This window comes from Vombatus ursinus, unplaced genomic scaffold (assembly GCF_900497805.2).
Source record: "Vombatus ursinus unplaced genomic scaffold, bare-nosed wombat genome assembly UNPS02014779.1, whole genome shotgun sequence".
Taxonomy (NCBI): domain Eukaryota; kingdom Metazoa; phylum Chordata; class Mammalia; order Diprotodontia; family Vombatidae; genus Vombatus; species Vombatus ursinus.
Window position 1 is genome coordinate 8,740,897 of NW_020954557.1, and position 15,057 is coordinate 8,755,953.

Sequence of the window (15,057 nt, forward strand, 5' to 3'; positions counted from 1 at the left end):
TAGCTTCTTAACTGAACTCCATGCCTGTAGGCTTAACAGTTTCATTCTACCTTATAAGTTTCTGCTTGCAATCTGCTGCTAGATTTACCATTTTTAGAGTGCTCCTTTCATTGTATAACTGCCTTACTCTAGTCTCCCTACAGTGGTTCACATGTTCTTCTGTAATAAAAACCTTTAAACTTTTTGTTTAACATCTTTAACATTCTGATCTCAATTTCTGTATCTAGCCTTGTCTTGTAAAGATTGCTGCCAAACCCAAACCCCGAGCTCTAACCGGCTTTGGTCTCTTCCAGACTATGACCCTTGGTTTATAAGAATATCTTCCTTTCTCTTTTCCTTCCAGCAGACAACTGGAGTGCCTCTGCCTATTTAAAACATATAACTTAAGTTCTGTAAGAGGCCTTCCATGACTGTACTGTATTTATGCCACTATTTTGACTTTAATGCCATTTCTTGTTATATAATTTATCTGCACACATTTTATTATTTTATCTCTGAAACTTGATTATGAGGTCTTGGAAGGTAGGCAGCTTAATGAATTAGAAAGAACACTAGATTTTGAGTCAGCAATGAATTTGAAACCCAGCTGTGCTATTTAGTGTACTGCCTTGGCCAAATCATGTGACCTTAGTTTCCTTATCTGTAAAATGAGGGGATTGGACTGAGGGGTCTCAGATCATTTCAGCTATAAATCTGTGATCCCACGACTTACACTTCTTTTGTCACCCTTCTCCCCCTCAGTGCTTTGAGTATAGTAGATGCTCAAATTTTTCTTTTTTTAACTAAAGAGCATTTATTGTATTCTCGACTAAGCCTTTGAGTTTTGAGGACATAACTAAATTCTGGAAAACCCTCACACAGAAGGGCAAGTACAGTGAACGTTATAAGCAAATATGAACAGCTGGAAGAACTGTAACGAAGTGCTAACTGACCAAAGAGAAGTTTTCAGATACTTAGTAAAAAAAGGAAGTAGGGAGGGACAGGGGCTTTAGATTGAACGAGACAGAGATCTCCTAATACATTCAACCTTCGCTAGATAGTAACAAAATGGAAATAGGACTTCTATAATACAAAGCTCCCACTACAGCACGCTGTACACACCTGTTTGCCATCCCCCAAAGCTGCCACTTGGATTATTTGCCGACTTGTTGGGCCTGCCAATGGAGAAGCATGCAGATCTTCTCTTTGGTCCAGTCTTTGTTGTAGGGCTGGTAGGTCTGAGTGTCCACTCGGTACACAAGGCAGCTAAGATCTGCCAGATCATTAATGAAATCAAACAACTGACAGATGTCATATGTGATAGAGGGACTGTTCTGATTTATTCTCTTCAATGCTCTTCATACATTTTACAGATTCCTTCCATGCATTCATTCACTGACTCATAATCAGCATAAGTTTGGCCTTCTGGCTTCTTGGTAGGTTGTACCAACAAAATGGTATGAGATATGGTGCTGAGCTCCGCCGCTGCCGCTGCCACAGCTATTGCCTCAAATATTTTTAAATAAATGAATGGAATACACTTTCCTACAAAGAAAGTATAATAAATGCATGCAGTCACTCTTCGCTAGGATGTATGCAGCTTAATTCAGATGTCCTTATGCAGCTTAATTCAGTTGTCCTAACATCTTAGGTTCATAAGATGATTTAAACTACTTTGGAGAAAGGCTGTTAACTTTTCTGTTCACATTAATTTTAATATTCAAGTTTCCACCAAGTCAAATGTCACTGAGCCTGGACACTACCTGGTAGTAAAGGGTGGCATTAGTTATTCAGCCTACAGGTAATGTTACATTACATACAAAGTATTAAATGGGTATTTAAATACAAAGTATTTAAATGGAGAATAGTTTGCATTGATGATATACTCATCATTTAACAAATCGGTTGTCCTAATATGGGTGTAAATAATTTAGTTTAAATGTGGATGTTCATAACCTTAATGATATAACAGAATCTACTAGACGCATCCATAGGAACCAAGGATGCCAGCAAAAATTCATCAGTCAGAAAAGAATTGTTTTTATCTTAGTCTAATCTTCATTATGAACTTCTTAAATACAATGAATATTGTTACTGTCACACATTTTTATTAGAAATCAGAAGATCCATTCATTTTCATTTTCCACATTTGGGTACATAATAAAACCAGAATCCAATTAACCACTGCCCTCTATTACATGGAGTTTTTTCCCCCGTACAAGGTTCATATAGAAGAGTAGAAGACATGGAAGGGAAAAGCAGTTGGGGGCCAGAACTTGGAAGCCCACGGATTCTAAACTAAGGGGTTAAACTTTGCTGGGGGTCAGAGTGGGAGGTGGTTTTTGAACTAGAAATTACCATCATCAAAGCTGCTTTTAAGAATATTACTCTTACAGCACTGTAATATATTTGAAATGGAAGGGTAGAGGCAGGGATGTGGCAGTAGGATGGGAAGGATGTGAAAAATATGAAGGTAGAAGCAGTAAAATTGCAGATATATACATAGCTGTCTGTACATTGTTATTAAAAGTGTGTATGTGTGCTTCACTGGAAAAGAGAGTATCCAGAAAGAATTGATTTGGTAAGTAGAGGAGAGCAGAAATGAAGACAGGCCAAAAGGGCTGACAGATATTAGTGTAGAAAACAAAATAGACAGCTATTAATCATTGTGGATGATGGTGGGGACTGTGTCACTAATGTTACAACTAGTAACTTCTGAAACTTGTCAGTCATGAAAAATTGTATACATGTTAAGATTTTGTGGACATTTTCACACCTGAGACTGACCCACTGTTCCTCACATCCAGGTGATTTTTTATATTTTGTTACATTTTGACAGATAAAATTGTGAATAAGTTAAAAACTCTAAGCCAGAAGCTGTTATTGTTCCTTTTAATCTCTCTTTTCTCATTTCCTCTTTCTGACTTCACTGTGTCTTTAAATGTATTGATTACTGAGGTGGCAGCTAAGATACTTCTTTCTGTTTGACTGATGATAATGAATCCTATGTTTGGAAGTACCGCTCTCCTGGTATCTATACTAGGACTCCTTAGTGAACAAAACATCTTTCCATTCTTGGATCAAGTTATTTATTCTTTGTGGACAAAAAGTATTGTGGTCAATAATCACAACGACTTTTGCAATTATGGATTTAAAATTCATGGATTTGCTCCTGCTGATCTTTGACAGTTGTGTATAGGTAGACCTGCATATGTCTCAGATTCAAGTACTGCACCTAATCACATGGGTAAGGACAAAGCACATTAGCAAAAACAAACCCAGTGGAGTCAGAACAGAATTTTTCTTTACCTTAGTCTTTGATCCTTATTTTAGCATTTGTTGTTGGTCTTATATTAAAATTCAACAAGTGTTACATTCTACTCTTCTTGTGTCTGTTTGTATTACAAACTTTTAGCTTATGGGAATAAACATTAAGTGACAATTTGCACATTTGGCTTGTGTGTGGATTGAGCTATCAAATAACCAGAGAAACGTTATTTTTCTGAAAGGTTACTTTTTCATGAATTTCAGTCTTTATCTTTGTAAACAGAGGTATAGAACAGAGGACAGTGATCATCTTCTTGAAGCTAACACTTCAGTAGAAAGTATATATATAGCTTAAAGTGACTTCCTAACATTTACACAGATGGTATTTATTTCATCTACTTCTTAGAAGGTTTTAAGAATACTTTAAACATTCTGTGCTGGATTGTTTATGCAGTAGTGTTTGGTGACAGAAATAGTACATGACCAGGTTCCTTTTGGACTTCTGATTTAGTAATTTGTAGCATTCTGTTAGAATGTTGCTTGGTAATACTGCAGTTCAATGTGAAAACTGCTATGATTTGCTCAGTTCATTTGACCTGGCAAGTTTATCTTCTAAATTTTTCATCTCATGGGATCACATCTAGAAATCTATATCCCTCCACTTCGCTACTTTTAAGAAAGAAAGGCATCTTGTGCTTAAATATTACTAATGTATTTGGTGTTATTTTATCCTCATTCACATTTCTCTTTCTAGTTCTCCTATTGGTCTTTGTTAGATTTCCAGCTTTCCTTATAGCTTCTGGTGGCTACTTTTTTTTCCCCCAGAAAATTCTTTTGTGTAATTTAGCTCCTTGATAGAATACTTGACATGCCTTTATTTTTTTAAGTACTTTTAGTGAGTGTTAGGTAGCTAAGTCTCGTTGTCTAGTAATTACATTTTCATCATTGATGTGGTACATGCTGTAATTCTTTGTAACATTAAGCGTTTCCCTTATTTCTTCTAGGAGAGAACTATCTAATAGGAATAAGTCGACGAAGTATGAGGTAGTGAAAGGGAACAGGATGAGGTTTTATTATTACAGGCTAGGCAAAGAAGACAGCAATAGCTCCATATCTAGGTTTTTCTGATTGTGTTAGGTAGAAGTTTGAGGTTATGCTGTCAAACTGACATGTCAAAATTTCTTCAACTTTACCTCAGGTCATGACCTTTCAGCTTGGGAAACATCATGATAGTCTAATAATTTTCATATCATAACAGTATCATAGTGGCAAAATTCCATTTTTTAAAAAGTAAATATTAGTGTATTCATATTAGTGTATTTTGTTTGTTACAGGCTTTATATAGATATTGTTGGTCCTACTTTTCAGAGAAGTAGCATGGCATTTTGGAAAGAGAGCTGACTACAAATACCTTTATTGAAGGTGTACCTCTGATACATAAGAGCTGTGTGACCGTGGGCAAGTGACTTAATCTCTCAATGTGCTAGGTAACTTTCTAAGACTAAGTTACAGAGAAGATGCTAATATGCATAGATAGAGTATCCTCATCTGGAAATTCCTTTATCAATGAAATCATAGTTCTAGTTCCTATCTTCTTCCCTAAACTTTATTGGAATGGAACTGACTTTGACTGCTGAAAGATTATGCTAAGTGTAAGCTCTGATAGGTTGTGTTGTGATACAGAGACAGACTATTTTCTAAGAATCAGGTTACCTATGTAACTAGCCACTTTACCATCACAGAGCCCCTTAAATAAGAAAAAATGCAAAAAGACCAGCAAATAGGCATAGGCCTAGAGAAACTAAATCACATCAATCTTAACTTTCTCACTATAAATGAAAGCAGAAGACAAGGGAAGTTGCACCAAAGTGAAAAGATAGCTCACAGATTGTCTTGTAAAACTGGCAAATAAAGGAGTTTGCAGAGTTGGGGTTTTTTTTTTTTAATCTTAGATCTAAAAGCAGCAAGAAATAGCATTTCTTGGGACTTTTGGTTACTGTTGTATTACAGTGTTTACAAGAAGCAATTTCAAAAAGACCACTGTGAATGTAATTGCATCTAGTACACCAAGATTTTCTACAGAGGGTGAGGAAGTAGAGAAATTCTACAAAGAACTCAATAGCATTCTCCAAATTAAATCAACATATCAGTAATTTTAATGTAAAGATAGAGCAGAGAAAAGCAAAAAAAAAATGTTGGAAAGTATGCATCAAGAAAAGAAAGGTAAGAGGCCATTAAAAACTTGTAGACTATACAGAAACTTTCTTTGAGAAGAGTTGGGAAGTATTTGATAACAAGTACCAAAAAAAAGTCATAAAAAGTTAGATTGAGGAGAGGAATAGTAACTGGACCTGTTTGCTAGAACAGGGAATTCCAAGGTAAGGAAACTTCCAATGTCGAGGGATGTTAGCACCTTCTTTGCAACTTAGAGTCTTAGTTGCCTAGAGCACTGAGAAGTTAAAATGATTTTTCTAAGATTCACAAAGCTAGGACTTGAAGCCAGCTGCTATACTGGGTTGCCTCTTTAAAACTGATTATTTGAACAGGTAGGAAATGATCTATCACCATGGAAGGAATTATTGCTGAATCAACTCTGTTTAGTTTAGATCAAAGATCAAAAAATGAAAACCACATTACAAGAAAAATAGAAATGAGATATGGCATATACATTTGAGACAACCCTAACCTAATCTATTTTAACTTATTAATATCACAAATAAAGAGTAACAGAGCAAACATCTATACCAACTGTCACTTTTGCTTTTGGGTGAGGCAGTCAGGGTAAGTGACTTGCCCAGGGTCACACAGCTAGTAAGTGTCAAGTGTCTGAGGTTAGATTTGAACTCAGGTTCTCCTGACTCCAAGGATCTCTGTCCACTGCCACCTAGCTGCCCCACCATTTTTCTAAGGTAGTGTAACTAACCAATCTAAATAAGTTCTCATGATGGACATCATAAGGACCTGGAAACTGCTTCATCCAACAAAATTTGGCCTCCTTGTAAGTGGACATTATAGCCAAGGGCAACACCAGTTTAGACATCTTATGGAAGAGAGTGATGGAAAATTATGATGAAAATGAATACAAAAAGAAAAACATACAAGGAAATTTTAAAAAAAATAAAGTTTGGCGAGAATTTCAACTTAACAAAATCAACCCATGGACATTTAAGAATCAAACTGGAATGTGAACAAGAGAGATGACAAAATGAAAAGATTAGCAACATTTTTTAGGGTAAACTCTTAATCATCCAAAGCAGTTGAATACTACTTTGTACTCTTAATATCATAGCCCCCAGTGTGCCAAATGAGGAAAGAGAAATGGCACAAAAGAAAAATAATAATGGGAAGAACAGCTGGACCATTCCAAGTATACAAAGAGGAGGTTCATACTGGAGAAGCAACAATTTTGAGGACATTGAGGGATCAATTCTTAACATATCTGAAAGAATGAAGTATAGCAAACCTTGGGGAAATCATTTATTTTGTTACCAAAAGAAAACAACAGAGAAAATAACAATAACTTAACCTGTGTGCCTATATTCCCATCTCCACAGAACTTTTCAGAGCATAATCTGTAAATAAGTGTGCTAGATTTAACTTGAGTTCAGATGCTGCCATAGACATTTACTTGCTATGTGATCCTGAGCAAGTCACTTAACTACTTGGTGCCTCGATTTCCTCATCTTTAAATTGAGAGGGTCAGACTCAATGTCCTCCAAGGTCCTTTCTGTCTCTAAATCTATAATCCTGTGATCTACACAGTTGGAGTGTCCTTAAGAAAAGTATTAGAAGGGAAAATGTATTTTTACAAGCAGTATTCTACAGTATTATAAAAATGCATTTGATTAAGAATAAAATGCTGCCTTAAAGACCTCTCCCACAAGATGTCTTGTCTCCTATACATATGTCAAAATCATTAAGTTCCTTAAAAGATTTTGTAATCTATAGAATATTAATTTCAAGTAAGGCATAAAATAGGAAGAGACATACTTGCTGAAGGTGTTTATCCTGTCATGGAGAATTTCCAGTACTATGCAAATGGAAGAGGGATTCCTATAAAATTGTTATAGTGATTGTTCTAGGTTTTGAGATGAATTTCAAAGGTTGGATAGTTGATCAGGATCTTTTACCCATTATCCAGTATTTAATAGCAGATAACCTCCAAATGCATAATTACATGGTAATTACCTCCATGCCACTAAAAGATAAAAACAAAACCTAAAAACATCTCATATATTCCACTAAAATTTGTAGATCTGGTACTTTCAGATAATGGACACACTTCTGACCTTATAGATTCTCTGTTTCTTTTCTTTCAGGCTCATATATAAGCATCAGTGTTCTATAGGATAAAAGACAATTCCTCAGCAGCAATGCAGTTTGAGACTTGATTGCTCTTATTTATAAAAAGAAATCACTGACATCACCATCAAACCCTCCACTCCCCTGTTCTTCAGGTGTTTGAAAATTTAAGAGTGTAAACTCTCAAGGTGCCAATGCTTACTTAGCTCATGGACAGTCTTTTTTCACACTAATAATAATTGGTTATTGAAGCTACTTGGCACATATTCAGAACTTTCAGTGGCCTTAGATAAGTGCTGCTTCTCATAATTAGCCTAAGGATAATATACAGTCAGTGCCATTAAGAATTGGTTATCTCTGGTTGGGGAGTCTGTTTTGTTTGAATACTAGTAAGCATCCTGGGAATGACCTTGCTGGAAGCTACTGTTGGTTATCTTAGAGGAGGCCTTTTGTATAAGTTATGAGAAAAGGGACTGGGGAGGGAAAAGTTATTCAACTTTTGACATTCAAATTTATGAGGCTCCAAGTAGCTTTCCTTAAAGAACATTTATTAACTCTTACTATATAAGTGAAAATATACCATACTTAACACAAATAAAAGTGTTTCTTCTGTTTTAGAAAGGAATCTCTTTATATGGGGTTTGCATATGAAGTTTTAGTGGTTGATGAATAATAACAATGATAACTAATAGTTACTGCCCAGATTTATCACTTAGTTTAATGCTGGGAAAAAGGTATACATCCCTGGCACTTCCAACTCTGAGGTGGGTCACCACTGTCAAAATAAGACTGATGAATAAGGGAAAAGACTACCTAGAACAGTGATGAGGTCCTGCCCCTGTTTGTGTTTGACATTGAACTATTTGTATCAAACCCTAGATCACTGCTGAGACATGAAATCTATATTCCCACAGGCAAAGACATGGATGAAGAATGCCTGTGATCCAGAATATGTTATGCAGTTGAATGGGCAACCCATAGAAATAGTCCCTTAGTACATATATACTTTGGCCATGTCTTGCAAGTGGACAGTGAAAATTGAACAGGAGGAGAGAAACTATTGCCTTTGTAAAACTACAAAGTATTTTGTTGGTTTTGATTTTGTTTGGTTTGGTTTTTAATAGGAGATAATAGTATGGATCTGTGATTTCATCAACACAGTGGGGCTCCTTATGAAGAATCCTTTCTACCAATGCAAATCTGGCAATTGCTCTGCAACTTGTGGCCTTAAGCCTGGTGAACTAAGAGGTTGTGACTTGCAGAGGGTCATATTATGTTTTATTATATTTTAGAGAAGGGACTTAAACCTATGATTTCCTGATATCAGAACCAACCCTCTTGCCATTATACACTGCCTCGCAAAGGTTATTGCCATGTTAAGGATACCAATGAGTTAATCTGTGATCTGCATCTTAGGGGAGAACACCTACATCAGTGAGATCACCAATCTATTGGAAAATTGGAGTTCAAGGTTTGAAAGCAATGTCATTTAAATTTTACAACAGCTTTTTGAAGTAGTTGCCACAGGTATTATTTTCATTTTACAGATGAGAAAACTGAGGCTCAAGAGTTTAAGTGACTTGCCCGTGATTACATAGCTTATAAATGTTGGAAGTGGGATTTGAACCCACATCTTAGTCCAAGTTCTAGCACTATATTCACTATGCCATACTGCCTTTGTCATATGTTTTCTTAATTAACTGATATAAATACTATCATTTGGCCATCTGTAAAATTTGATGTTAAAAGAGATCTGTTCAAAAAGTTTGGGAGCCTCTTCCCTTTATAGTGTTATGGAAGTTAGTTCCTTAGGAACAGTTTAATAAACAGAATAGTAAACAGACTGATGTCACAATAAGGGGTTATCTCTTATTCACCATCCGTCCAATTTGCATCTTGAAATATCAGCTGAATATTATTGCAGTTGGGTTTCGTAATGCACTATGGGATTTGGTTATAATGTATTAATGACATTACAGAATGGCATTGGTATGTCTGTATCATATTTCCTAGAATTTTCTTCATTCTTATAACTAGTTCTCTTGATCTATAGAAAAGCATTTCATTCAGTAGAAAAAAAATGCTCTCAAGGCTGTCCTACAACAAGGTGTTTCCCATGTTACACAAGATTTCTTGAGAGAAGTAACAATAATTGAGGTAACTTTGAGGTAACAGTGACTGATTACTATTAAGCAAGACATTAAAACAGGGAGACATACTCAGGAGCAGTGTTTGCTTGCCATTGTCATGGAAGATGTCCAAGGCAGAATCCAAATGGAAGAGAGATTCCCTACATATAGTGAGGTCCTCCAGATGTTCTTTTTTGCAGATGACATCAAACCAAAGAACATTACAGAGCTTCATAAATGAGATCCATGATTGCTTGAGTTTGGTATAACTAGCCACACAGGGAAAACCAAGTGCACATTGTTGACCTTTGATAAGCAGTGGTTTAATTGAACTTACTGGAGAGTGCTGCATGTCCAGAATTTTATACGTTGTTGGATGGACAACCCATGGAGTTCGTCTGTCAAGTAAGTATACATTTTGGACAGTGCGACCAATGGACAATAAGCTGGGCCTAGAATTGCACAGAAGGCAGAGAGCAAGCTGGATTGCTTCTAGAATGTTGTGCATTATTTTTAATGACTTCAAAACTTCTTGAAACAAAGGTTCATGTTTTAAACAATAATCATCATCTAGCAATGCTATATGGCTGTGACTTGTGGAATAGTGTTATTCCTGAAGAATTTTAAGTTGAAGGGTCACTCAAAGGCAATGGAGAGGTGAATGGTGGGTTAAATAGGCTGCAAGACATTATTATCCAATGAAGAATTGCTCAGGAGAAGTGGTATAAAGGATGTCATTGGAGAGATGTACGATTGGAAAAAGTGGGCCATTCATTCTTGTAATGAGAGAGCAAGGTATAACCAAATATGTGTGCTCCGTTGGTATCAGTGCAAAGTCAGGAGTTTCTAGAGGAAGCCTTCCCAGCATATATGGGTGGAACTTCTATAGCTGATTTGCAGGAGGATATGGACAAGTCGTACAGGATGAGAACATGTGGATGGGTTGTGATCTACACTTTTGGAGGGAGTCCTAACATCGGTCACAGATCCAGTTAAGTAAGTAAAGTTTTGTTTTTTTCCAAATACAGGCTTTCCCTAACATGGGTATAAAAATCTAGGTATATTCCAAAAAATAACACTGATTAGCCACACTCATTTTAAATAAGGCAGATTGGAGGTGGGAGGGTTGAGGAAATAAAACCTGTGTTCAGAATATGAGATGTTATCTTAATCTGAGTATTTCTTGTCACTGACTGTTCTATTTTATCTGTTTTGGGTGGAGAGAGAATATGAGAAACCCAAAGATTAACTAGTTTTCCCTCCATAATATATATGTAAGTTAAGGATGTCTCATCATACAGTCATCTCTTTTCCTCTTCAGTTGAGCCCATTTGTGTTTTGAGAAAAATAAATTTTTGCATTTTAAATGTCTTACTTTAATACTAAAAGTAACTGGAATCATGTTACCTACTAGTTTTCATTATCCTTGTGTAGTTAAGTGTACTTTTCTAGTTTGTTAGGTTTTATTCAAAAGGAAAAAAAGTAAAGATACTTGAAACAAATTTGTGTAGGCTGTCAAGTCCAGTTTGAATGTTGATTGCAAAAAAAACTTAGCTTCAAGATAATTATATCATTTCGCATAGATAAAATGCTGCTGTTTCTCTAGGATTAGACACGTTTAGGTAGGTTGTGAATGATTTCTTTTCAAAGAGAAATTACTTGACTAATTATAAAATAGGATAGGAATTGTGAAGTGATGATCACTTCAACACTGTCACTACTATGATTACTGTAGCTTCTTTAAATTTTAATTTTAATTATTTTCTACTGTACTGAAGCCTTCACTTACAAAGCCTTTTGTAAGAAACACCTAAGAGAAGCTTCTCCATTATTTCTTTTCCCATTTTCTATAGTGACGAATGCTTATTGATATTTTCCAGTAGACCTCTCCTGTAATTCTTCATTGTGTTGTGACAGTGAACCTGGTTTCCTAATGGCTTTACCAAGGGACCATAACCTTTGTCAGGTCCTACCAAGCCAGAAAGAGTTTAGGTGTGGGTTGTCTCTATTTTAAGAACCAGCCTACCTAAATACTGGGAGCTTCCATCATCAAATTGACTCTCGTGCTCCTCCTTTTATTGATAGAGAAGGTAGAAAGTTGTATATTTTTTAATATACATTCTAAAAATTTAGCATCAAGAGCAAGTTGTCCAGCAGAAAATTGTGTTGAACTATACAAATGGCTAAGACAAGTATTTTCAAACATACTGTGTTGTGTTCTGTTGGTTCACATTTTTTAAAAAAATTTAGATTATGATCAGTATTGATCCAAAGGTCTCAACATCTAAATAAATTAATTTTACAAAATTCATAAGGAAATCCATAATAGAACAAAGGAGCTATTTGTTATCATTACATGTGAATATATAACAATTTATTAATGATAGCAGGTATATTTTGTGTTGTATTTTAGATTTTCTTATGGTAGTAAACTAACTTAGCTGGATTTTGAGATGTTAAGTCATTATTTAGTCCTAAAGATGACTAACAGAGACTTGCATGAGTTATCCTTGCAGGAATTTTTGCTAAGAATACAAGTAATAGTGCAATAGTGTTTTTGTGGGTCCTACAAACTGACAGTTCAATTTAAAAATTTTTTGCTATATAAAGTTCAATTTCACAAGCTTTACATGTTATCATTTTATTTAGTCTCAAGCTAATTGCCCATTTCTCCTTTTTAAGAAAGACAGTGCTCGTGAAATTTAAGATGATTATATCAACCAATAGAGAAATCCTTTCTTTAAAAAAAAAAAGTTTTTTTAAAAATTTTTTTTTTTTTAGGATATTTTCCCTTAGCTTAGATATTTCCTGGGTTGAATAATTGTCTTTTCCTAGGGTATTTAGTAGACTTAAGGAAATCCTTTAGGCTAGAAATGTTTTTTGTTTAGAACAGAGGTGTCAGAAATTCCCAAGTGTTTTCTAAACCAGATGTAATTAGGAGATGTTTAATAAATAAAAATATAGTAAAATGGAGATAATGTTAATTTGTGGTTTTCTGAGTCCTTATATAGCCTGTGGAGATTAATTTCTCTTTGAGTTTGACCCTATTGGCTTGGAGAGTAACAGTGATTCTTAAATAGTAAATTATGATGCAGATTCTACTTTATAATTAATATTAATGATACTCTGCTTAAGTTGAAAATGCCCGGTTGGTTGGGTAATTTTAAGTCTTTCAAATTAATAAAAAAAAAAAATCCTGCAGAAGTTTTAAACCAATATTTTCCAGCCAACAAGTAATTAGACAGTAATGAGTGAAATTAATGTTATTTTCTATTTGCTTAACACAAATTTGGTTATTAGTAGGTAACTGTTACATGCATATGATGAACTGCGGCCCCTTCCCCCCAAATGTGAGCAGTTAAGAAAATTGGAAATAATCAAGAATTTGGAATAATTATTACAGGTTACATCCCATTTCATCAAATTGAGGGATAATCCATATTTCTCTACTATAATGAAATACTGTTGTATCCAGTGTTGGTTACAAAGGATAACTTATTGACTTGAAGGCTTTTTTTCTCCCCCTTGTTATACTTAGGCCTTATATTATATTCATGTAATAGGACTTAACCTGTGTTCGTTCCTTAATCTGACAGAGTGTGCCTGGTTAAGGTTGTATTCATTTTAAGAGTATTACCTGAATGTACCCACAATTTGGGATGTGTTAGACTACTTTTGAGGAGTTTTAACATGTGCTTCCTCAAAGTTTTTGTGATATGTCTTGTTGAAAGGTATTTTGAATCATTTAAAAATTTCAGAAAACTCCTGTCTAAATTTTTGCTTTAGAACTTGTGGTAAATCATCAACTCTTACTTATCTAAAGCTACTTTTAGTCATAGGCTGGTTTTTGCCTACTACCCAGTGTGTTTCTGATTTTTTGCCTCCAAAATGTTCAGTTGCTATTCATTTAGGGATTTTAAGCTTTGTGTTTTTTTGGCCCAAGTACACCTTAAGTATGAAATTAGTTCTAATCCCTCCCCCCCAATCCTTGGTAAGGACAAACAAAATCTGTAAAAGTTAGAGTTGTTTGGTTTTTTTAAGTAGGGAGAGGTTATTCACATAATTGTACTACCTAACATTCTGTTTGCAGTTATATTTCTTACTTTATCCTTCTTTTAGCCTGGATAATTAAGAGTTGCCTATGCTTCCAAATGTATTCAAATCTACTAAATAGAAAGGGTTGGGTTTTGTTTTTTTGTTTTTTTAGAGGGGGGTGGATACTCACTTGACTGCATCCTCATTAAAAATAGCTGAGCTTATTTCTTTTTAATGATTGATAGAAATTTTTCAAAATAAGTATTAACGTTTTATGTAATCATTTTAAACATAAATTTATACTTTTTAAGAATACCTTCTCTTCTGTTATTTATTCGTCCCATCATTTCATAAAATGAATCATTTATTTTATCTTTTCCTTTCAGATAAAATAAACTGACATGAACAGGGATTGGAATTCAGTTTGTAGAGGTTATCTTGATTGCTGAGCTTTTCTCAGTCAAAAAGGCTTTCATCTTCCTTGCATATTAGCCTATTACCCCCTCTCACTAAGATTTACCATTTCGTTTCTTTTTTCTGTTTACTTGAAACTCTTTAAGTGAGTGCTTTTAGATTATGATTTGTTTTTACTTGCTACTATATTTAATTGAATAATCTCTTCTCCCCCCTCCCCCCCATATTTTTATATTTGCAATATGGGGATGGATGTCATAATTATGCTGGTTTATCTGGGACATTGTCTCCTGCTACCCTTGACTGCCTTTATTAATCTTTGCAGTTCTTGCTCATATTTACTAGAGTACAGTAACTCACGAATAATTATACTGAAATTAATTGCAAATTTAAGCTAACATTTTTTCCTGAAGTGTTTCCTTTACCCTTAGAACAAAAAACTAATTAACTGGTTTCCTGTAGGGCTGGGTGGAGACTGTAGAAAGTAAGAGTTTGGTGATGTGCAAGTGATTTAAAACTGGTATTTATATTTAAGGTTTTCCTTTTTTCACGTTTCTCTTTTGGGGCTTTCATTGCGGAAAGAAGAACCTGCCCACAACTTAAAACCCTTTTTGAATGAGGAAAGTGTGGGGGTTGTATTGAAATTTGATGGGAGAAACCTTTTTTGTTGTTGTTGTTCTTTTCTTAAAATATTGTGGGAGGGGGAAGAGATAAATGAGTAAAATTTTCCTGGTGTTCGATAAAAATAAACATTAAGTCAGTAACCCTTGGTTTAGGGAACAAAAGCAACATAAAAAGTTTAGATAACCTTTTTTCTTAAATGACGTACACATGGTATAAATAGGAAAATAGTTTGCAGAGGAATTAGCTTCTTAGTAGATATTTAAGCCCAATCCTAGATTATTTTTGTTTAACTTTATATTTTATTAGC

At 34.8% G+C, this 15,057-nt stretch overlaps 1 protein-coding gene and 1 pseudogene across 9 annotated transcripts in view; one reads left to right on the top strand and one right to left on the bottom strand.

The window, feature by feature from the left end:
• Window positions 1-15,057, top strand: part of LOC114045868 (pre-mRNA-processing factor 40 homolog A) — a 57,259-nt gene that overhangs the window by 5,187 nt on the left and 37,015 nt on the right. The gene's annotated exons all lie outside the window — the stretch shown is intronic.
• LOC114045776 lies at window positions 1,119-13,912 on the bottom strand (annotated as a pseudogene).